At 37.0% G+C, this 25,703-nt stretch overlaps 1 long non-coding RNA gene across 1 annotated transcript in view; it reads left to right on the top strand.

Moving 5' to 3' along the window:
* LOC104856460 overlaps positions 1-25,703 on the top strand; it is a 340,761-nt gene that overhangs the window by 154,444 nt on the left and 160,614 nt on the right. The window contains exon 5 of the long non-coding RNA XR_004517431.1: positions 25,276-25,395. This is a non-coding gene — a long non-coding RNA (uncharacterized LOC104856460). The remainder of the gene's footprint in view (positions 1-25,275; positions 25,396-25,703) is intronic.

Genomic DNA, 25,703 nt, shown 5'->3' on the forward strand with positions numbered 1-25,703 from the left:
TACTAGGTGTTTTCTTGTATACAGCATATTGTTGGATTTTGCTTCTTATTCCATTTTGCCAGTCTATTTCTCTTGATTGGTGAGTTGAGGCCATTGACATTGCTGGTTATAACTGATATGTACTGACTTATTATTGACATGTTATTGGCCTTTTGTTGACTCTTTTTACTTTTTCACCTTCTCCTTTTAATTTCTTGCCTTGCCTATTTGATTTGCTCTGTTGGGCCTCATGGTGTTGTTGCCTTCATTGTCTTTTTCTAGGATCTTGTTTAGAATTGCTTGTAGTGCTGGTTTGGTATTCATGTAGTTTCTCAGGTGTTCTTTGTCGTGGAAGTGTCTTATTTCCCCCTCCATTTTGAAAGAGAGTTTTGCTGGATACATCAGTCTAGGTTGGAGGTTGTTCTCTTTTAGTACTTGAAATATCTCATTCCAGGCTCTCCTTGCCCCAAGGGTTTGTGTTGAAAAGTCTGCTGTGATTCTGATGGGCTTTCCTTTGTATGTGATTTGTTTCTTTTCTCTTACTGCTTGTAGTATTTTGTTCTTCTGTTGGGTTTCTGGGATCTTGATTATTATATGTCTAGGTGTAGATTTTTTTTGATTGTAGCTAGTTGGGGTCCTATATGCCTCAGTTATCTGAATGTCAAATTCTTCCCCTCTGTTTGGGAAGTTTTCTGTCATTAATTCTGCAAACAGCTTTTTTAAGTCATTTGTATTTTCTCCTGCTACTTCATGTATTCCTATCAGTCTTATGTTATTCTTCTTTGCATCATCTAGGAGTTGTTGGATCGATTTCTCATGATCTCTTACTGTTTTTAAGAGACCTCTCTTTTCATGGTCACTGACTGCAATCTTATCTTCTATATCTGAGAGCCTATCTTCGCATTCTTTTATTCTGTTGCGTACACTTTCAATAGAGTGTTTAATCTCCTGGATATCTGTTTGAATCTGTTTTATGGATTCCATTTCTTTCCTATGTTGGGCGTTTATTTTTTCCATTTCTTTCTTATGCTGGGCCTTCATGGCTTCTATCATGGTCCTGAGCTCATCTATTTTTCTGTCAGTTTCTGCTCTAGAGTCTCGAATCACGACTTCCATTTTGCTCACTATCTCTATGGTTATCTGGGAAATTATTTCTGTTTTGAATTTTTCTAGAGCCTGATTGATCTGTTTTGTTACTTCCTGTGCTTTGAGTTCAGGGTGTCCTGGTGGTTCACTATCGGCCTTTTCATCCTCATTTGCCCTACTGTTTGCCATTGGTGAACTGGAAGTCTGTCCTTGTGTCTTGCTTAAGTGTTTTCTCATTTTAATTTTTGTTGATGGACTGTCCTTGGTTTAATCTCTGGATTATCACCCAAATCTTCCTGATATAGTTGCACCCTAGCTTCTGTGTCTCTAACGACCCACGGACATTCTCATCTTCATAACATCAGAGAAAACAGCTCATCAATTCAACGGCAATGCCTTACCCCAACTGATACAATCAGCAACACATTAAGATCAAGCACAACTTGGACACTGACCACCTGTGGTAGTCACTAGTCTATCACCCTTAAATCATTTGAATTGAATTGAAATCAAGAAGCAGTCCAGAACATGTCTGCAGTGAACAAACTTTTCAATATAGTATATTTACCATTTAATGGCTCAGACAGAGCGAGGATGCAAGACCCCTGATCTCAGTTAGCTGATTGCTGCACCCCATGATGCTGACTGACCTCGGGCTGCAAGGCCCAGATTGAGATCCCCATCCTTCTGAATGGTTGAACTCCGCAACGTTCTATTACAGGTTTCCCACGCCCTTTCTTTAAAGATGTTCAAAGTTGGGAACTCAGAAAAATACCCTTGATGACCACCTCTGTCTTTGCAGAGTGGGTCCAAAGACTTGCACAGTCAGGAGGTCTGAGAGTGCGGGGGAGGGCTTATGGGGGTTCAGGGGTGCCTGCGGGGCTACCTTCCCGGCGCTTCAGCAATGGCTGCTGGGTCGGGAGCAGGCGTGGTTCTCCTTCCCGCAGTGGATCGGGCCCGGCCTACCTCCAGCGCTTGAGCGATGGCTCTCAACACAAGATTTTGAGGGACATTAGATTTAAACAATATCTCCTCTATAGTCACCCACTTAAACCTTTATTGTGATTCTCACATAAATTCTCCTAAGACAGGCACTAGAGAGAAAAAAATATTTGGAGAAATAAAACCATTTCTTAGGAATTACCATATTGTAATGAAATTATTTTTGAAAATATCTACAGTATTTAGTTTATTTATCTGAATAGAGTAAAAGCAATTAAAGGTGGTCCTGCTACACATTGCCTGGGAGGTATGGCAGCAATGGCGCAGACAGCTGGCAATGCAGCCTACTTCTAGTGGCAGTATGTTCTGGCTCACAGTTATCACCTTTGCCTTTGGCTGTTACAAATGTGTTGTCTTCTGGCCTCAGAATATCCCATATTATATTATTGGGCACCTATCTTCTTCGCTCAGTATTTGGTGGGTCACCATCACACCCTCATGCACAATGGATACTGCTTTGCTGGGCTGATTCATATGGAAAAATCCTTATATGCCATGGTATTGTGAAAGTACAATGGAATCACAGATATCCATGCTTAGCTGCTCTGGTTCCTCTTAGTAGTCTCTCTGTCTCTCTCTCTCTCTCTCTCTCTCTCTCTCTCTCTCTCTCTCTCTTGCCTAAAGACCAAAGTATCAAAAACACATTTAATGGAGCTGGCTCTTCAAAGCTACCTAAGACCTTCTGGCTACTCATTTTCCTTTCATATGCTCTAGTTCCTCTTGAATGAGTAGTATTACTTAAGAGATAAATAAGAAATGATTGTGACTCTTCAGTTTGCAGACTCAGCTGTTTGGCAGTGACTTCAGCCACCTTGAAGTCCTTAGCTGTCCTGTTCTCTCCTGTCACCTGATTTTCTTGTTAGGGTTCCTTGTTCTCACCTTCTGATTAGCACCTCCCCACCCTCACCACCACCATGTCACCTCTCCTTTCCCCCAGTACTCTCTCTCTCTCTCTCTCTTGCCTAAAGACCAAAGTATCAAAAACACATTTAATGGAGCTGGCTCTTCAAAGCTACCTAAGACCTTCTGGCTACTCATTTTCCTTTCATATGCTCTAGTTCCTCTTGAATGAGTAGTATTACTTAAGAGATAAATAAGAAATGATTGTGACTCTTCAGTTTGCAGACTCAGCTGTTTGGCAGTGACTTCAGCCACCTTGAAGTCCTTAGCTGTCCTGTTCTCTCCTGTCACCTGATTTTCTTGTTAGGGTTCCTTGTTCTCACCTTCTGATTAGCACCTCCCCACCCTCACCACCACCATGTCACCTCTCCTTTCCCCCAGTATTTTTTACTCTTCTGGACCACATGCCACTTGCACAGTATATCAATTTCATATGCATTTATTAAGCACCCACAAGGCAGGATCTTGTGCTCTCAAATTGAAGAGAAAGCTAAGGAAGGCAAATGCCTAGCATGGGTCCAACTGAGTGACTGCATGGATGCCCTAGGAACCCCAGAACTTAAGAGTAGCCCTTATCCACTAGAAGTGATCTGGCCCTGCATGTGATCCCTGAGACAGAGTACTGGGTATTGGCAGTGTTTGGTGGTCTGGTGGCCACTAGATTGCTCCAACAGCTCGGCACCACATGGTAGACTATGTTGCATTTCCCTAACAGGTCCTGACACCAACCTGCACACCAGCAGTGAGGCTCCTTCTGTGTTAATGAAGAAAAGAAGCACACCAATCTGATTTTACTTCTTCTCTGGCATTCCAGTTTTTACACTGAAAGTGCTAAAGCCATTCAGCGTACCCTCAGAAAAAACCTGACTTCGATTGATGGAACCACCTTTCTCAAGTCCTCTGGAGGAAACCTGGATCTTTTTTGCTCCATTTTCACTGTCAGTCATCTTTTCCCTCCAGAACTAGGTTCCTCAATCACATACCATCCCATTCTAGAGATCCTAGCCCATATGTTATTCTACTAATTTCTGTCTCTCCCATCTTCCTCTTACCCTAGCAGAATGGTGAATGACTCTGTCACCCCTGAAGACAACTTACCTCTTCTCTGGGGACTCATCTTCATTTCCCTTTCATGCTATAACAGGATAGCAAACATTTGTGAGAAAAACCTACCCCGCAAAACAGACCCCTGTGAAAGTACCACCTCAAAAGATTGTAGACCATGAATTGTTTTTGCTGAGATAAATTATGGAAACTAAAAAATCAACTACAGTTTTAATTCTTGGATATATTTGGTGAATTCTCATTTCATGTAAGAAATTATAGGATCTTCTGAAACTTTTGCTTATTAGCTACTTTTCTTTAGATTCATTTTTTAATTTTGTATACATGTGCCAGTATTTGCTATGTATTTTTCAAATGTTGACAAATAATGTAGCAATTAAGAGTAGGCTCAACTGCTACTAAGAGAAAAAAGTGGCAACGTCTTAGGAAGAAAGATACACACTTATTTGTTACAAGAAACTGAAGATATGCAGTCCAGGATTGGTATGGCAGCTCTGTTCAACCAAGGTCTTTCTATCTTACCACTCCAAAACCCTTACACTTTAGTCCTCAACCTCCCGCTTTCCTGTAAAATTGGTAATATAGATTGCAAGATAGAAAAAGGTAACCATCTCCAGGTATGCATCTTTAACTGCTGGGATGCTAGTAGGCTGTGAAATGTAATCTTAATTTTATGAAGTACCGGTGGAAGATTACATTAACATAGAAAAATGGTGCAACAGAAATTAGGGGGCTACTAGCTTCTTTTTCACAAGACATTTCTGTGATCAACCTACATAAGCACAGCTGAAGCAATGTAAGGCACTCCCAACCCTTATGTGTTCAAGGAATATTTGGAAAATAATTTGAAGCTATAAAGCCTTCTTGGAATTAGTTATGTGAAATGCAAAGTAAGTCACCATTTTATTGTTCTATGACAATGTAACAATGCTAAAATTCATCAAGAGGGAAAGATGAATCCATAGAACACTGCAAGCTGCTTAGTATAACTCAACAATAAATTTTATTTTACCTGAGTGATGTTCTATACCCTCACTTATGGATAAATGTGTGGGTTTATAGTAGGACCTCTTGTCATTATATAGCTTTAGATACAAACTGTTACACAATCCTTCACAGTTCCATATCTTGATGATTTGTGGTTTTATAAATGATCTCTCTCTCTCCCCCTCACCCCCTCCTTCTCTTCTGTCCTCTCTCCTCTCTTTTTGTCCTCTCTCCCTGGTTCGTTTTGGATAACCCAGTCCCTTCAACATGCAGCAGTGTTAGGACAATCAGCACCGCGGACAGCAACACGCAGCTGCAGTTCCTCCCCATTGTAACCTCACACTCTTGCTTCAGTTTTAGGTCTTTAAATGTCGACCAGCCACAACATAGTAGAGATTCAAATGAGGGTGTTGGAAAGGGAGAACTCTTAAAAAAACTGTCAAGATGGCCTAAATAGCTCCTTTCTTACTCCCAAGAACTTTCCTCACCACCCCCACCTTGTCAACTGGAGAAATCTCTCTCCTCAACCATCTCTCATTTCATAATTTCCATCTTCTGTCTGTATTACCAGACCATGGAAAATATGCTCCACTCAAGATATTTTCTCATAAATTTTTTCAGGCTAAATTTCTTCAACATTTGGCTTCTTATTAGTTTAAACTTTGTTTTCAATTCATGTGAATATATGAGGCATAATTCAAATTACTTGATATATTGCCAGGATTAATTAAGAGGAATGCCTAGACTCCTGAGTCACTGGGTCCTGTTTGTTGTTACTCAACTCAAATGCAGCTTGTTCTAATGTTTCTGATTCATTCCTTGTTTTCACACTTATTTTTTATACAGTGACACTATAGTCTATGTCTTTATTTTGTAGAAAATTAATTTAAATCCAAGAAAAATTGTGTAATAGCTCAGTTGCATGCAAGATTAGTGGAAGATGTGGGCATGAATTTCTTGTTTCTTGACCTCAAACTCACCAGTACTGTGATCTATTCTAACACATCTCTTCTTTGAGACATGAAAATTTATCAACTTCAAGATGGCTAAAATTGTAGTTTACTATCCTTTTGTCTTAATTCTCAGAAGACTTCTTCAGCACATCAAAACTTTCACTTTTTTGTAACTTTTCTATTTTGTTCCTCTTTTTCTGAAACAAGAACTCTTGAACATACAATTCCTATTTTGAATTATCAGCCTATTCTATCCACTTGATCTTAGGATCTAATTACTGATAAACCATGAATTAAATACATCCATAGTAATAACATCTCTCATTAAAGTGTCCTGAGCCACAGCCTGATTTTCAAGAGCCTTGTCTCTATACTGTTGTTAGATACTTGTCTTGACTAATAGTGGTCAGTAACAATATTTGACTGTGCACTCACCTCTACTATAAAACTGATCTGATAGAGATTTGTAAATTTTCCAACTTGGAAAATCCCCAGATGGAAAACTGACAAGACTCCAGGGTAGGCATGTTTTCAAAAATAAAAACAAGAGCATTTAAAACAGCACAGTCATTTCCTCCTTTTTAAATTAAATGCACTGTCCTGGGTGTGGTATATTTTCTTATTTGGTCATTTTTTTATGTTTCTCTCCTCTTTCACCAATGGGCATTATCTAACTATGTCCATCCTCACTTCATAAGAATGCAGTGTTGTCACGCAGGAGTTTTACCTCACACTGGGGAGATATTAGTTGATAAGATCCACCTTGTTCAGAGTTACTGCTTTAGCATATTTCATGCTAAAAATATTTTTTCTACCATCTGCTAAGATTAGCACTCTAGTGGTATAATAAATTTACTCACCGTGTTTCTGTGATGTAGTTTGGAACCAACTTTGTACTTTATTCAGCCTAATTGAAAATAGGATAAGATAAATGATGCACTTTGAATTTCTCTCAGACATACCATTGTTCATTACTTCAACGGAGGATGAGCACATCTGATTGTAATTCTAGTGGTTCAGTAAAATAAAGTTCCATGGCACACACACACACACACACACACACACACAAACCCAGTATTACCTATTTTCATCATTTGGTAAAGTCTTGTAAAATATTTACTATTGTTTGCTCAAATGAAATAATGTTACTCATTTAAATATAAAACTGGTGGCCATCTTTTTCAAGCATTTATGAAAAAAATATATTTCAGTGGAAATGTAGGGCTTGATATTCATTTACATCTGAGACTCAAACTGAAGGCTAAGTTTAGAATTTGATGTATTTTTGGCTTATTGGGAAATTTTGATTTTGTTCTCTTATGTGGTGTTCTACTTAGGTTTAAGTTGTTTTAATGATGTTGAAAGTGAAAGAAGAATAAGACATTTATGATATTTTAGGTTGCTATAGATCCGTGTCCTTGGGTAGTCCCATCCAACTTTAATCCTGGGTGTGACTGTGAGTCTTGATTGACCAAAAAGACATCACTGAATATGATACAAACAGATTTTAAAATTGTATGCCTATGAGGGCTTATAATAAAGTAGTCATGTTAAGAAGTTCAGGCTAGCCTATTGGAGACAGGTGGCACTACTTCCAGAGAGCATGAACTGCTAAATAAGTGAATGAATACAACTTATATCACTTGGCCCTTGTCAAGCCTCCAGATGAATATTGCTGACTGAAGGTCCCTAGTAAGACTAGCAGAATTTTCTAGCTGAGCTTGGAGTATATTGTTTATCTATACAATGATGAATAAATACAATTATTCTCCTTACTTATGTCTTTATATTTGTGAGTATTTAAATGGTGATAAAATACTTATAAGTTATTTTAATCCACAAATTTCTGATATGGTAAATGATAAAACATAGAAAGCCCTTTTACTTCCAACAAATACAGAACTTTGTGATTGTGTTGAGAATAAATAATGAGACCGAAGCCTAGAACACAAGGTTTCAGTTTGGGGTGAGAGGAGCGTAAGAAATGTAGTAGAAGGTTGGCATAAGAAAAGATGAGAACCAAATATGTGATTTATTACTATTCCAAAACATTGTGAGCCTCAGTTTCCTCTGCTGTGAAATGGGGATGACTGCCTATTTAATGACTCCTTAGAATCTCCACAGAACCAGAGCTGGCACAGAAAGAGTATGCAGTAAATAGAAGCTCTGATCATCCTGTTTACATAAAATATTAGCATATGATTGGGTAAATTGAAGACAAATTCCTTGTGGCCGTAAGAGTGACTCATCAGTCAGGACAAATTAAATGGAGATAATTAGACTTAAGTTCTGCATTAGTTCATGGGTTATGGGCATATCATGACCCAGCTTCAGTGAACTGTCCGCAGATTGCCTACTGGGAAAGTGCTGTGCTAGAAGGTTGGTTTTAAATCAAGTTAATAATGTAGCTAGGACAATGTTTTGGGGAAGAAATGGATTACTCTTTGTATTTCCATTCTGTGCTATCTCTATAATCTCAGACATCACAAAAGAAAAACACTACACATTCCAGAAGAAATACCTCTCAGTTCAGGACTATGTCCCACACCTAGCCATCTTCCTAATGTAGAAAGAACAAGCAAACAATATTTTATGTAAAATTTCTTGAAAATAAATCAAGTCTAAGTACTTAAACTCTTTCCATTCACCTCTAAAAGTCTGATGACAAGGAGATAGCAGCAGTCAGTACTTGAAGATGGGTCTGCAAGTATAGATGTATTCAGTGTGAAAGGTAGATTTCCTCCACATTTCACCAGAAATATATTTAGCCAAACATGTAATCTATGTATTGTGATCTCAACTTGAATCATGTTTATGGGAGGAAAAATGTTGTGCTGGTTCACTGAACAGAGCCGTAAGGTTCTACTAGATGTCACGGTATCAGGTAGGTTTTTCTTTCTTCCTGCCATCCTTTTTCATTTCTTACTGAATTCTTGCTGTTTTGTGAGTGTTCACAATAGGAGAAAAACATACAAATATGTTTATTAGCATGATACCATCTGTACTGTTTCTGAATTTTTCAGCCAGAAACTTTTTGAGTTTTTCAGTGAAAGCTACTTCTTTAGCCTCTCTATTCCTTCTTCTCATTAGTTCTTCAATTTGGGAAACCTTTGTAGGAGTGAGATAGTAGACCAAATGCTGTCATTTATTTGTAAATGCAGCACCTAGAGGTGGTCAAGAGCCTGGCCTTGGGATCTGAGAAGGCTAACTTCTGATCCACACATAATGTTTTCCAGAAGTATGACATTGGGTAGGTTAGTTTCTTTGAGGCTCAGTCTCTTATCTGTTTAATAAATTCCTTCTGTAAAGATGATTGAGAAGGTTAAATGATCTCATGTATACAACATGAATGATATATAAATAGTACTTGAAAAAACTGAGGATATTGTTGATATTGTTTAGCACTTCATGTAAAAGAATATCCTGGATTATATCATTCAGTTTTATACAGTTACCAACCCTATCCACTATGACCACACTGGTAAAACATAACTGAGTAGGAATAGAGTTAAAGGATACATTTATTCATCAGCACAGACCTTCCAGATAGTCAGGTGTAAACATGTAGTCACAGAAGCTGCCTTAGTTACCTCTTTCTTGCTGGGATAAAATATTCCAACACTTTCATTTTAAAGGAGGAGAGGTTCTCACACTTTGTAGAGTTCTTTGTTGGCTGGCTCCAAAGCTGGGTGACATGGAAGAGGGGCATGGCAGAGGAGAAACAGTTTATAGCAGAGCAGGCAGAAAGCAGAAAGAAGCAGCATTGTACTTCCTTTTTCCTTATTCTATTCAGGCTACAAGCCCACTAGTTAGTGCGACCGATACTTAGGGTGGGGCTTCCAACTATTCACTCGCAGATTTATGCTAGGACCAATCAGTGGACTGATTTAGTTAGCACATACTCTTAATCTATATTCATTTACCCTAGATCCAGCCACCTCTGAAAATCCCCAGCTGTGAGCACCTGAGGGTTTGGTAGGATATCTAGGTACAAGCCATAAACAGAATCAGTCTCTCCAATATCTTGATCTCACCCATGAACAAGCTTTCTCTGTACTTTCAAACTATAGCTGACTTAAAATGAAAAGCAGCCAAAGCAACATTTAGATTCCTCGTGATTAGAGTTACTACAGTTAGAAAAGATACTAGAGCTGATTAGTTCAACCTATACATTTTTCAAACATGTGCCATGCAATATGGAAACCACTAGCCACATGTGATTACTTAACACTTGAAATATGGATAATCTCTATTAAAAATGCCATCAATGTAAACTAACCTGGCTTTCAACATCTTAGAATGGAAAATAAATGTAAAATATTAATAATTTTGTATTGATTATATGTTGAAATGATACTATTTTAGATTTATTATTAAAATTAATTAATTTATTAGATTAAATGAGATAGTAAAATTATTGTGCTTTTAAAATATTTTTAAAATGTGGCTACTGGAAAATTTATATTTGGACTCAAATTTGTGGCTGTAGAATTGGATTCTTGATGATGTCTGGATCCCTGAAAACTGAGGTTTCTTTGGAAAACCCTGCTAGCATCCCCCCTGCAACCAGCTGTAGGGCTATTGCTTCTTTTTCTTTTTCATTGCACTGCCTTGGAGATTGTGCTGCGGTTATCCATTTCTTGCGTCAGTTACAGAAATTGGTATTGTATCTAAAACAATTGCTGTTATTAACAGGTTAAGCTGCTGGGATGTTAAAATAAAGGCTGCCCAGCTTTAGTGCATTTTGTTGTAATCATCTCCCAGATGCCTTGTCGGAAATCAATTCAAGTTCAAAACTGGCTGGAATTGGGAGGTCAAGGCTTTGGCAGACTAAATATTTTATCTTCTGCTCATGTCTGGAGCTTTTAAAGACGTGGACTGGGGGTTCTTTTCTCATACCCCATCTGGGCAAAGATGATTGGCTTTGCCATTTTGCCCAGGTTAGGACAAGGTTAAAATCAATTATAATCAATTATTAAGAGTCTTCTGTGACCACATTGCTTAAAAGGGGATTTTAAAAGTTTCTCAGTTCTGAAACATGCATATCTTAGTTGCTGTTGGAGATGTTGTTATTCTTGAATGTCAAATATAGATGTTATCAGCATGGAATTTCTACTTTCTGTTTCCTTGATACTCATATTTTAGGACAATGAAAAAAGCCTAAAAAAGTTGAGATAATCATCACTGCAGCACCAAGTTGAAAAACCTTGTACCTTTTTCTGTATTACAGAACTAGTTATTTATAATTTGATTACATTTTAAATTATTTCCTAGGAATTTACTGAGATAATTTCTGCAGTTCTTAGCTGACTGTAATATAAGTGCTCAGTCTAAGGTAGGTTGAAATAGAATTCTAATTCCATAGTAGTTTTGAGACATTAGTTCCAATTTTACAATGTACAATAAGAAAACTGAGGCTTGGAGAATTTAAATGCTTCCCTTCATTCTTACAGATCTCCAAAGGAAGAAATGTGTCACCTAGTTCCTAAAAACATATGTGGCCCTAAACATCCAAATGAATCTTGTCCTTTTGTACAACATTTTTATACACTAATAATTTTCTTCACAATGATTTGAGAAGAAAACCTATTCATACAAAATGAATATCATTCTGAACCTTGGTCCAAGACATGAACTCAATACACAAAATATAATTTTAAAGTGTTCTCAAAAGGTCACCTAGCTTTATCCTTCGTCTCATATTCCATGAATGACAATCCCTTGTATTCTCAGTTTTCATCCATACACAGTAGCTGAGGGTTCAAAATGCTACCAGAAAAATATTCCATGGTATTTATTGTCTGTGTGGAAGAACTCTAGCAAGTATAACTAGAATTTTTCCAGAAAAATGTCCAACAATATCTATTAAATGGACTATATACTTAGTCTAGGAGGATTCTATCATTAGCAAGCATTATACTACCATTTCATAATATGCTTCACATTCTAACACTGTATTAAAAAGCAAAAACTCAATATTCCTAATTTGAGGAAACAGAACTTGTTGAACTTTAAGAGGCATACTTTTTGAATTTTAACACTTGCTCTTTTCTCTCTTAGTAAAATGAAGTGCTTTATGCTGGTTGCTTACTGCTTTTCACCTTAGGTTGGAAATAGAACTGAAATATGATAGATTTAAAGCATTTTATGAAACTAAAATTACAAGGTCACAGGCATAATGATTACATAGAAACCAATGGGGTCCAATAAGGTAGTGGGTAAAAGCACATCTGGAACCCGGATGGGCGTGGTATTTCATCTGGTTCCACCATTACTTGTTTGGCCATAGACATGTCGCTGACTTTGTTGAGCTTTACATTCTTCATGTGGAAAATGGAGCCAATGATTATTGTTACTGGTAGAGTTGTTTGAAGGTTATATCTATACAGCACTAATCACACAGGTTGCTATCTGAAATATAATAATGATGATATAATAATTATCATCCATAATGTTAGCAGCAAAACAGCAGCCATAGCAGTTATATGTATAGTCCTATTCTAATGTTATTTTCTTTTGAACCTGTACTTGTACATACTGATTCAGATAAAAATTTCTGGATGAATTTTTCACCTTGGTTTATTTCACAGCAACACAATTCATATGACTGAACCTACCACACCTTTTTCTGTGTGCAAAGACCACATTGTTCATTTGGATCTTTGGTTTAATTCCAAGAACTGTTTATTCACTTCACACACAGGGAAAACCCAATTCTGTTATTTCAAGGGCTAATTAATTGGTAGAATTGTCACTGTGTACATTCAATCTCAGTTTCTGGCATATTGTACTAGAACAAGATTTAAAACTTTTGAAATTAAATGGTCAGAATAATGCCATTGTTAAATAATATATAAGGGCAAACAGTGAGGGAAAGTTTTGCCACATACTGGTGAGTTTTAGGCAAATAAAACTCTTACCACCGTCCTTATTATATGGTAGAGCTACTTAAGTAGTGGCTGCTATTTTAATTTTTATTTTGTGTATTTGGGCAACTCATAAACTATGGTAAGAATTTCAGGGAAGCTAATAAATATTTCAATTATATTCAGTCACACTATTGGTCCACAAATATTGACTGATTACTTAAAATGTGCCAGACATATTATGGGGAGAGGGCTAATATGGGGAGAGGGTTTCAAGGATGGTTAGCAAGAGAGACATCTTTAAAGAATGAATGGTAGGGTGTGGGATGGGTATTCTATGAGAGAGAAAAATGTAAACAAGGAATGTCACTAAGTTGCATCATAGCTTCTTTGCTCATCGACTCCCACCAGGCTTGATAGTTGCTTTGGTTCTTCTCTTTGTTGCTATCAGCTCAGAAGTTGAGGCTTTGAAATCTGTGGATTCCACATACACATGCTTTGCTTTGAAGTTGTGGAGACCTTTTCCTGTTGTTTACATAGCTCCTCCATTCAAACACCTCAGGCACTTAAAATTGGCTCAGAAACCTAGTATATAACTTCCTAGCTGAGAAGAGAAAATAAAGATGTACTCTACCTGCTAGAGTGTTGGCATAGTGACAGATAAAGAAATGTGAGAAAACTGGCCTCCATTTCCTAAGGTACTCTGTAAGGTCCTGTCCTGTATTTTCCCTTGCCTGGGTATAGTTTCTTTTTAATTGGTTTTGCATCTGATAAGAGGCACATTGAGCATTTGCAGTATGTCATCTGTTGCTAAGTACAAGATACCCATCACCAGCAGGCCTGCCATCCTTACTTTCAGCACCAGCATTTCCCTATTCTATTTGGATCTACTGGCTCAATACCAGACGTGGAAGCATATGAAGGAGTAAAGGAGAACAAATAACCTTATTTAGTTTTCTTGGAGCAGAAAGTGTTTTGGAGGAGAGAGTAACACAGAGGTCTCCTATCTCCTTTACCTTTATGAAAAAGAACACCCTATGCTTTAAATAATGATTCATGTGGTATGCACATATTCTAAGAGTAAACCCAGAGATGAAAGCTACTATTTATTCTATACAGTGAAAATAGAAATCTGGAAACAGCATCTGCTTCTCATTTAAATGTATTTTTTCTTACTATTTAGATGTACGGATGCATCAAGCCTGGTTTCAATCAACAACAAAGGTCTCATGCTATCTAAACCAAACCTCATTCCTAAAGCACTGGTCATAACACTTGAAATGGCTTAAAGATCTCAACAATTTTTTTAATACAAAGTAGTTATAAAGCCTGGGTCATGAGGAAAAGACATTTTTGTTTCTTAAATCAAGTTTGAAATTGTAGAGAAATATTGCTAGAACCATACTTTCTGATGCCTATAAATACCAGATAATTTAACCTTGGTTCATAAATCACATTACCTTTTGAAAAATAAACCTTGGAATAATTACTTGTATTTCTTGTTCTTATAAAGAAGAATAAAACTCTTTGGTATTTTGGATGATTCTATTATATGAATAACTTATTAGGAGCATATCTCCTAATGCGTATTATTGGAATGCAATTCCTCCATTGCCAACTGATGTAATTTTGGCTCCCTTAATTCAATGGCTCACAGAATAGGAGTCTAAAATAAAGAAACCTAGTTTCTGGAAAATGAACTAGTCACAATTACACACAGGTAAGTAGCGATACATCATTTAGGAGAGAAAGGAATTAGATATTTTTAGGAAAAGGGCCCTGAGCACCAGCAAATCTTAGCAGCTGGATATGGGAGCCCCAAATTTGTGGAAGACCTGTGGTTTCCCATTAGTCTGTTCTGTATGGATGGTCCCACAGCCAAAAGGAAGACAGAAACAAACAAGAGCTTGAAAAGAGAAAAGAAAATTCTGGGGCTGGGGATTTAGCTCATTGGTTCCACTGCCTGCCTCGCAAGCGCAAGGGCTGGAGTTTGATCCCTAGTAAAAAAAAAAAAAAGAAAAAAAGAAAGAAAGAAAGAAAAAAAGAAAATGCTGGCCCTGAATGGTTTAGGAAGGTGTTTGCAGGGCCATGTTAGAAAATGAAGCTGTCCCTAATTCTGTTAACCCACTCCCTTCATGAAGACAAGGCTTCTAGTGTCCTATTTCCCTTCCTATTCTTAGAGGCTGCTATGCACTGTTCAGACCTCAGACTGACTTAATATAGGTAAATCTCTTGTTTCTTAATTATTCTTCTTACCAACTTCTGGCTAATTAAGGCTAGAAGCTGAAAGGATGTTGATTTGGGGGGAATTGTATATTATGTTGTATTTCATATAATTTTCAGTATGTTCTGTAGGTGGAAATTTAAAAGATTCAAAAAAGAACAATACCTTCCCAGCCCCATACCTATTTTAGTCTTGTTTTATTAGCTCTCTAACCTACTACACTTATGACCCTTCTGATGTATGATAATTGAATTTAGGGCAAGAGTTTACATTTTTATATTTTTTATGCTTTATAACCTGTCTAATTTCCAGAAAGATTTGAGGCCACAAGAGTAAATGGCACTGGGAGTTACATGGATATTTTTACTCGCTTTTGGCCCATATTCTTTTAGACTGCATATATTTCCATAACTCTGAAGAAGGAACATTTTGGGTGACCTTTTGTTTAGGATAAAATTCACAAAATTACAGAAAGTAGAAAAATAATTCCTCAATATTTATATAATCAACCAAGGAATGAAAATTAATTAAGTATTTCTGCTTAGTTTCAGTAATGGTCCTACTAATTATATTGCTTTGTCCTTAAAAAAGATATATTTCCTGTTCTGGAGGAGGAGGAGATAAAAAAGATTAAAATTATCTCCTGGATTACATGTGACTGGGCAAATCACTGACCACTCTGCACTCTAGATTCTATGTTAAATTAGAATCATAAATCAACAACATCTTTATTACAGGATCCTCGTGGAGATCGAATGAAATAATGTATATGTAAAACTTAGTAAACAATGAGTCAGTATGCATTATACAATCAGTGTGGATAAATGTTTTATTTATTTTGATCTCAGCTTCATACAGCGAGAGAGACCAGGCCCTAGCTCTTCCGGATGCTCTAGGAAAAGTGGCTCATTGTGTTTCGGCTTTATTTATTGAATGCATTTGAATGAGTGATCATTCTAAGAGCCGAGAGTCATTCAATTTGATTTTACAATGGGGTGATGGGTGAGGCTGGAAACTATATTCTCAAATGCATTATTCAGAACACAGAAAACAAAACCACTTTTTAAAAGTGTCTCATCTTTAATATCTCATAGCAGTTTTGAAATACTTCATTCATTCATTTTTATAGCAAATCTTAATTGAAAATGTCATAAACCACTTTGCAGAGAAAGGCAATCATGACCTGGGAAATTAAGTGGAGTAATTTACAAATACACTTTTGTCTAACTGGAGGTTTTAGCTTATTTAGATTTTGCCTGTAGGTTATCATAGCAACACATGCTCCCCTTTCCCCCATCCCTTTGGCTGTATGTGTTCTGGGTGCCCAATACATGTTGAAAATGAAAACCAATTTCTCATGCATGCTTTCTCTTGGTCCACATTACAAGAGTTTTTGACCCTTACATTTCAAAAACAAACACTGTCACTTTTAGCCTTTCAGACACTTCATTTTCTCACCACATCTCTCTACTTTCTACCCAAATTTCTTCCCTTGTGGGCCGTACAAGTGCATAGAGAATTGATTGACAATAGACCCTTTCAGCCCTTCTCTATGAAACCAACCTTGGTCCATGTCCAGAGTGAGTTTCTTCTTTTAATATCTTTACAACTTATACTATCCATAATTTAGCACTTTATGAGTATGTTATTTTACTCTTTAAAAATGTCTCATCCTTTTCCCTCACCTTGATGATATTCCAAAGTATTTGAAGAGTGCTCATTTCTATGGCAAATGAACTTAGCTGAAACTCTGGTGTTACTGCTTACTAGTTGTCACTTCATAGGATAGAGAAATGAGTAAAAGAGGCATCTTATACAGTAAGTTTCTGATCTAACCAACATCTGCATTTTGAACTTTCACAGGTGTATTGCATAAGACTCACTTTGTAGGATTACTAAGGAATCCACTTTACAAACAGTTCTTCCAGGATGGAACTCATCTGTTAATTGGGGACTTTTAACATCTCCCAATGAAAAGTGAACCTTTAGTGAGTGCAGATCCTTTTTTTATCATTAATGTTTGTAAGCATTTATGATAAGAATTTTACTGTCTGATATTCTTTCCCTAAATCACAGCTCATGATTGTTCATTGTCTCCACTCATACAAGGAGGATTGAAAAGGCTGAGCCAAACCCTGTTAACAAAACAGTACCCTGAAGGGCTATAATATTGCTCAGTGGTAATATCATCCCTATGCATTTTATCTTGTACATGAAATCTGGGCTAATTATCATTTTCTCATACAGTACATTTTAAACCATTGTGTTTCTGTGTCCCTGCCTAGTTCATTAAGCAGAGTTTAACAGCTTCTCCAGTAACAGGATTGCTATTGACACTTTCATTAGACCCATAATTCAAATGCTTGTCTGCCTTCCAAATGGATGCCTCTGAGTCCAGAACCACAATCTGGCCACCAACCGTATGTTGGCTTTTAGAACTGTCATAAACTCATCATCACATTCAAGTTCTTGAAGGGTCAAAATCTGCTTTCTTGGTGAACTGTCTCCATCCAACAAACAGTCAACGTGTTCTCCAAGAGTAGCCAGCCAAGTTTTCCCCATCGCTCTCTGAAAACCCATCCAGACAGTTCTCAGTATAGTGTGACTATGGCACCACTGATCTCTGTCCATATTTAAATATTCTCTGCTTCATTCGTTCAATTATTTTCTCCATTCAAGAGCAATATAGGTGGCTGCTGCCTGCCTTGAAGGCACAAGGTCCTGAATTCAATCTCTGATACAAAAAACAAACAAACAAAAAAAAACCCCAAGAGCAATGTAGGAAATATTGTGGCAGATATTAAAGTGATTTAAAGATGAAAAATGTCTTTAACTTGGACTATCTATAGACTAATAGATGTGTCTACAAATTACCATACAATTAAAATATATGTGAAACTTTCACCACTAGGGTGCCAGTAATATAAATAGCTATGAGTATGGATTTCAAATAGTTTCAGCTGGGAAATGTAGAATGATATACAGACATATGTGAAATATATTAAATGTATCATAGAACATACCATATAAAGTGAAGACTCCAGAAACAATTTTGATGAGCAAGAGAAAATAAAGGACTACCTCAGAGACAGCAGTTGCTCTTGTGACCATAAAAAATAGTCATTGTAATTTTAGTAGTGTTTGGTTTTTCTATCTAATAAGATTCAAGAAGATTAAAGCAAATATCTGGTTTAATTTACAATAAAAAAAATTTTTTTTGGTACCAGGGATTGAACTCAGGCCCTTGTGCTTTCAAGGCAGGCCACTGAGCCGCTGAGCTACATCCCCAGCCCTATATAAATTTTTTGAGGAATGCTTACTAGACAAAATAAATTTTGCTTGTATCTTTGCAAAAGTAAATATTTTAGGCCTTTGTGAAAGAGCAGTAAATATTAGTAAGACATGTGACCATCAGTGTGCAGGTGAGGGTTTTACCTTTTACAGAAACTGTTTACTATTTAACTGAACATACAATTGTAGAGCATACATTTCAACGCACAGTTAATTAGGTTTCATTTAAAAAGCTACTGATCAGATGCTTTGCCTTTGCTGTCTTTCCAATCAGATTAGAGAAAAAATTGTTTTTGGATAGTTGTACTCTTGATATTTATGCATTTGAGAAGGAAAAGAAATAAAAAGACAAAAGATACATTACTGTATTATTTTTTTAAGTCTGTTCACTGATTTTATCCTTTTCTGACCACATATTTTGGATTACCTACCTCATGTGCTTTCTTAAGTTACTTTGTTATTGCTGGGACAAAACACCTGACATACATAAGTTAAAGGAGACAAGGTTTATTGTAGCTCATGGTTTATAGTTTCAGTCTGTAGTTGGCTGCCTCCGAAGTAGGGCAGCATGGCAGAAGGGACTAATAGAGAAGAATCAGCTCATGGTATGGCAGGCAAGATACAGTGAGCTTTTCTTCTCTCCCTTTCCATGCAGGCCATGAGCCTGCTGCTTGTACCTCCCACATGCAAGGAAGGTCTCCTCTCTTCAGTAAATTCATCATCCACACCCAGAACTATGCCAAAGAAATCTTTGGCCCAATCTAGTATCACACATTCATGATCCAGTCACCTTCCAAAGGCCTCACTTGTAAGCATGAGGCTTTGGGGAAACATGGAAACATAAGCTACAACATGTACTTTCTTCTACCCAAGCTTGTAGCTGGATTCTTGAATCAGAAATGTCCCCTGCCTTAATGGACTCAGATCATTAAGCAGAGGAAGGGTATAAGGCTGGACTCTACGGCTGATGGGGTAATTTGCCTTCATTTTTCAGTAATACTGCTCTGCTGTTGGAAAATGACTTCAGCATTCTTCCTAGTGCATTTCATTCTATTGCCTGTGCCTTCATAAACATGTCCAAATGCGTGATGGAGGTCAACGACAGTATAGGGTTTAGAAATTGTTGCTTGGAAATCACACTCACTTAAATACCTGAATCTGTCCATCAGCCATGCCATAGCTTATTCCAAGCCTGTGCAGAAGAGTGATTTGCAGTCTCCTTGCTTTTCATTTCAAGTAGCATCACTCACTTTAAGCCAGATATTCAGGCCTCTTCAGAAGCCTCCAGGGTGAAGGACAAGTAAGAAGAAGCTTATCAAATCTTTCACAACTGTGGCCTGCTCTCTCTCCTCCTGCATCAAACTCAGTATATCTTTCTTTGGTATTTCATTGTGAAATCATGAATTTTTCCTCCCATGTGACAAATAATGGGGATTTTTCCATATGCTTTCATGATCCAGATAGCTCTTTGTGATTCTATACATTTAATTGATCACTATCCAGGTAGAAAGCTGGGACAGGATGTCTAGGGAAAAAGAAGAGGACAGAGTTTATTTGTGCCAGTCCTTCCTCTTTGAGTTATCCTCTCTCATCTTCTGTAAATTCAGGTTGCATAACTGCATTCTGCTTTCTTTTTTCTTTTTCACTCACAGGACTTTAAAATTTGGACTTCGTCCAGGAGCTGAAAACTGATTACACATATGAAACAGATTTCACTACTGGACTTGAACTCCACATTAAAAAACAACAGCTTCACAACATAATTGAAAAAGATCCTCACTAAACAGTAGCTATAATGTGAATGGCAGGATATCAAGGAAGTATTAGATAAATTTTGAGTGAAAACATCTTTGCTTTATAGAAGATACACAGAAAATATTCTTCATAGCCAAAGGTAACCTTCTTTCTCAGGCGAAAGTGAGGGGATAGAGGATTTTTTAAATCAGAAAAAGTCTAAATGTTCAAAATTATGTTCTTTAATCTACCTGCTATTAATTATAGAAATGGTAAAATTGTTCTAGAAATATCATTTTGGAGGAATAAGCTTTTTTTAACAAAGAAAATATGTCCCACAAAATACCCATGGGTATATTTGCCAATTTGTTGCCATTTAGAAATTTTGGTGTGCTAAATTGAATACTAGTTCTCAGGAAGACAAAGTACCATGTAAGAGACAAAGGTGATAAAGCACTTAGGCTCCATTTACCTTGATAGTAGTAGAAGACGGGGAGCTGGGAGAGGGAGGGGGAGAAGCGGAGGGAAAGAGAGAATAGTCTCAGTCTTTCTGCTCTTCTTGCCTGAAAGAGTTTTCTGGTTTGATCAATTCTTTCTTGCCAGGAAGGGTGTATGAATTGCCAGATTCATGGCTTGTACTTTGGTAGAATAGAACCTGATGAATAGGGAAAGGATAGAGAGAGAGAGAGAAAAAAAAGCAATAGTGAGCAATTCTCAAAGGAAAGCAATGAGCTTGTAATATAGTAAGGAAACACGATTTCCTAGAGAAAAGGGCAGATGTAGTGGAGGGGGAGCTGGTGTGTGTGTGTAAATGTGGATAGAATATAGTGAGAGATGATGTGCATGAAGACTTCAGGGGTGGTGGGAATTTTTTTTAGAAAGATGGTAGGGTCTGAACAGTGACCATGTAAGCTCTGCTTGAATCTTTCAGACTTATAGGGATTAGCAAACAAGAGGAGATGGAGTTATTAATGATAATTGCCGTGGACTATATTCTTGGCTTTCCTTTGTTTCTTCAATGAATGAATAAAGGATAGAACCCTCTAATTTTAAATGCAGTGCTACTATAGGTCTGAATATATGGGTGCACTCTTTACGGAGGTTTCCCTTACAAAGCAAATGTCCTATTAGGTACTCTTGACAGTGAGGTTCTTTTTTTAAAAAAAAACTGTCATGTTTTCTTACCTAAACCTAATCCTGTCCATTGGTTTTACCATTTTTATCTGATCTATGTTACAGAGTGTAGATTTAAGAAGCAACTGTCCTGAACTTTTCACCTTGTAAGAATGGCTAATTGGATGACCTCAAGTCATTTATCTAAGATAATGCTGTGTACTGGTTATGAGAATAGGACTAGAGAATTAACAGACTTTACACAGATTATTTAACATTTAGACTATATTATCTGTATTCACAAAGTTGATATATTAGAAGAATCTCCCTCATGGGGCTATTCCATGAGATAATACATGCAAATTTCATAGTACTACATTAAATAAATATTAGTCTTAGTTGTTATAGTTACTGCTATTATTATCATCAGTGGTGAAAATATTGTTAAACTCTGGCCCTCATTTTTTTTCAACTTTAAAATGACAGGACAGGATGTTTCTTTCCAACTCTGGAAATAATTTGTATAGTTCCCGAGTTCAGGAAAGCCTCCTGCAAGAAACCTGCAATGGATATGAGACAATTCTTTACTTCAAGTCCTTTACAAATATTTGGTTATTTGAAGAAGTCACTCTTTGGAGATGGTCCAAGATTTCGTTTAACCTGTAATTTGCCAAGTTTAGTCTGTTGCTGAGCCCTCCTTATACAACGAATAAGAAAAATGAGTTGGATTCCTTGTCTTTCCATCAACAAAGTAAACTTTACTTGAGCTACTTATGATTTCCTCTGCAGGAGTGGAGATACTAATTAGGAGTTCTGCCATTTTATAAGAACATAACCTTGAAAGCATTCATATTTTATTTTGTCTTTTCCCCCCCTCTCCTTCCTCCTCTTTCTCTTTCTGTGAAAGATGTTAAAATCGGAGTTCTGTGTTGTGAGCAGACCATCCCTTCCAAAGATTTCTGAGCTCTTACTCCTCTTCACTTGACTTGCTTGGTAGCATCTTGCCAGCTGCAGTGTCATACTAATGGAGTTGGTGATTGGTCCTACAATATATCACAGTCCCTAAATACGCAAAATTAGAAAAAGAAAAAAAAAAAAAAGAAAAGAAATTAGCATTGTTCTGAAAGGAAGGTAGTTAAAATTCAGAAAGAGAGATTCTTTAATTAACTTAATAAAATTACTAATGGAAGCATTTTAACTGCTAAATTTAATTTACTTGTCAAGATATCAGGCTACAAAGAGGAGGGAAGAGTAGGAACTCTGCTTTCCATTATGATGTACTCTATTATAGAATAAATTTGCTTAAAATGAAATATATCACCAAAAGCCATCAATGACATCTTAATTTGGAACAGCCAGTTGAAAAGTAATTAGACTATGAAGCAATCAGTTCTAGTAAATCAGTGTTTCCCTTTACATAAACATACATTTTTTTCTATTTATATACAAGAAAACTAGACCTTCAGGTAGTAGTCAGGCAAAGATGCTGATTCTTTTGGCTGTCAATGTTTCTACTTTATATTACCAAGCTGTCAAAACAAAATGTTTTATGATGGGATTAAAAAATGTATAAGCATCTGATTTGATTTAGTGTTTATATTTATATGTTGAACTGAGGAGAGTTTGCTTATCATAGAGGTTTAAAAGATTTACATGTGTCTGCTTCTTACTTCCAAAATGCTTTCCAGACCCATAGGCGCCCTGACACCTCCTGCAGTGAAGGAAACTCAGTGAAAAATTAAACAAAAACCCTGCTTCACCCTGCAGGGTCTCTCCTAGCTCATATAAATAAAAGTAAAGAGTATTGTTGCTAATGAGATAGGTTTTGAGAAGAGGGTAGGAGTGGTTAAATTACCTTTTTTTTAAGTTTCTGAAAATTCACCACGAGGAGTTTCACAAATAGTAACTGACCTTCCTAGAAGTATATCTGTCTATTTCTTACTATGAAAAACTGATAAGGTAGACAGAGGAAAGAAAAAACATGTTGAATTTGACTGTAAAAAGTTAGTACAAGTTAGCAAAAAAATATGGAAATTTCCAAGTATCAAACAACTTTCATCTTAGGAAATACCTTTAGTATGTCTTTGCTGATCACTATGGTACACCTGAGAAGACGTTTTCATCTCTGATTTACAGATCTGGACATGGAGGAGGCACAGGGAAGCTAAGTGTTTTGGAGAAAGAGTGGAGGTTCTTAATGGCAGAGCTTGGGTGAGGAAGAGTGCTTCTGGGCTCCTGGTACTTTTTCCACAATATCTGCTTCTGCTGATAGAATCCCATCTGTTATATGCTGAGGCGAAGAGGTGTGAGAAAAATAACTAGAGGAGATATCAATCACTCAGCAAAATATTTATGAAGGACTTCATTCAGATATTAGGGGAGTCACCATTGTCACCAGCCCTGACAAAACAGAGGAGATGATGAATTGTGCCAAGGACAACATTAGCTCAGAAGGTAGAGACTGACAATGATATGCTTGTGTTACCGTGTCTTATCCTCTAGTGGGAGAGAATAGTGTGAAAGAGGAAAAAAGGGACAATTTATAGGAAGAGAAAATAAGATATACCTTGTTACTAAGGAAGAAGCATGTGAAAATCTCTAAAACATGATTCTGGGATCTGCCAGCCTGCAAGTCACTGAGCAATATGTAAATGAGCTTGCCCTAATAGAGTAAATAATTTTCACTCTCTCTCCTGCCTATTTAGAAATGTGATCATTGATAACAACACTACAAGGTGCTATCACTGGTTGGAAATGTATTAGGAGGAAATGTAAACTAGGTGATGCAATGGGATACACGTCAGGATTTATCATTGTAGTTAGGTGTGAAGTCATCTAAGACAATACAATTAAAGCACAAAACCCTCCTCTGCACTGTGAAGTGGGAGAACTGGGCACAACTCAGAGGCTGCAGAGCTCCTCTCACTCTCGGAACCTAGTAACAACGCCATCTGTCCTCCCCAATGGCTCTTCAGGATCTGTGTATAGCAGAACAATTGCCCCGGGAGTGAAGAAGGCAGGAGCGCTATAAAAATAGACAGAACAACGTAAAAGTTAGCAAAGAAGAGATAAGGAGGGTAAACGTGGAAAATGAGATATTGCTAGTAAAGGAGGTTAAATGGAGTAAGGAGGTCTTTTATAAATGTATCAAGGAAAAAAAGTGATGCTCAAGAGAAATAAGACCAGTGAATAAATGGGAGGAGGAGGGCATGAAATTAATGATGGCTGAGATATTGACCTCTTGCTTTAAGTCAGTTTTTAAGAGAAAGATGAGAAGAAAATTTGGACAGCTGGAAGCCAATAATGACTTTTAAAAATAGGTATCGACAAAGAAGATGAGGGGAAATTTAGAAAAAAAATTAAACATAATGGCATATACAGATTGTGGGTTTCAGATAATATGCTTCCTATGGAATTAGATTCCTTGCCTGCTAAATATGCACAGACACAAGAGAACGATGCAGAGCAGAAAGCTGTCAGAAATTCCCCAAAACAATTTTGTTTTATATAAAATTAAAATATTGATTGGGGAAGGTTCAGAAGACAAACACAGGACTGGGAAAGTGTTAGGTAAATTTTAGATTTATTTGGTACTGACTCTGTGGCAATTGCAACTTTTCAAAAATGGGGAGAAGCTTTCCTCTTTCATTCTGCGAGAAAGGAAATGAACTGGATGCCCCCTCCATACAACTAGTAGTATATATTATCCTTTGGATGAAAACTGGAAAAAAGATGAAGTTCTTAAATAGGGCTGAAACATCAAAATATTGAATAAAAGGTGTATTTAAAACTGGAAAATTTCACTCTTGGGAAATCACTGGATATTTGATTCTTTAGGGAAACTTTCATTGACAATAGGCAATGTGTTTATGTGTGATAAAGATATAAGTATGTGTTGGAATTTTGTGTGGACAATGAGATGCTAGAAGTGACCTCTTAAAGAAAGACACTGTCATAGAACATTTGTCCTTGTTATTTATCTTATTTGATGGGCTTAGTTGACACACTGTAGTTGTCAAAATACCCTGGCTGTTTCTTAGTTTTTCTCATTTTCAATTTTGCTTTTCCTTTTCAGATGTTCCTCCTCAGTAACTAAAACCATTTGAGATTTGTGGAGCAGCCCTTCAAAGATGCACTTTTATCTACACACTCAGCAGGGATCCCAGCAGCACCACCCATGTAGCATCTTACAGTCGTAAGTCGCATTCACATGTGTGGTTCATTTATAGTTGAATACTGCAGGAATGATGCTCACGTTGGGTGAGGTAAGAGTGGAGGAGGGTGAGGTTCTGTGTAGACAGATGGCAGAGGTAAGATATAGCCTGCTCTCTGAAAGATGTTCAGAACTTAAATACTTACAGTAAAGTGAGAACATTCACCAAAGTCCACAACGACGAGTCTAAGAGACTGAGGCATGCATTTGCAGAAGAAAATGAAAGAAAAGATCTTTCTAAGGATGCAGAATCTTAGAAGGCAGCCAAGTACAATCACAAAGTGGTAGGG

This window comes from Fukomys damarensis, unplaced genomic scaffold (genome assembly GCF_012274545.1).
Source record: "Fukomys damarensis isolate Sample0158 unplaced genomic scaffold, DMR_v1.0_HiC HiC_scaffold_2, whole genome shotgun sequence".
Taxonomy (NCBI): Eukaryota; Metazoa; Chordata; class Mammalia; order Rodentia; family Bathyergidae; genus Fukomys; species Fukomys damarensis.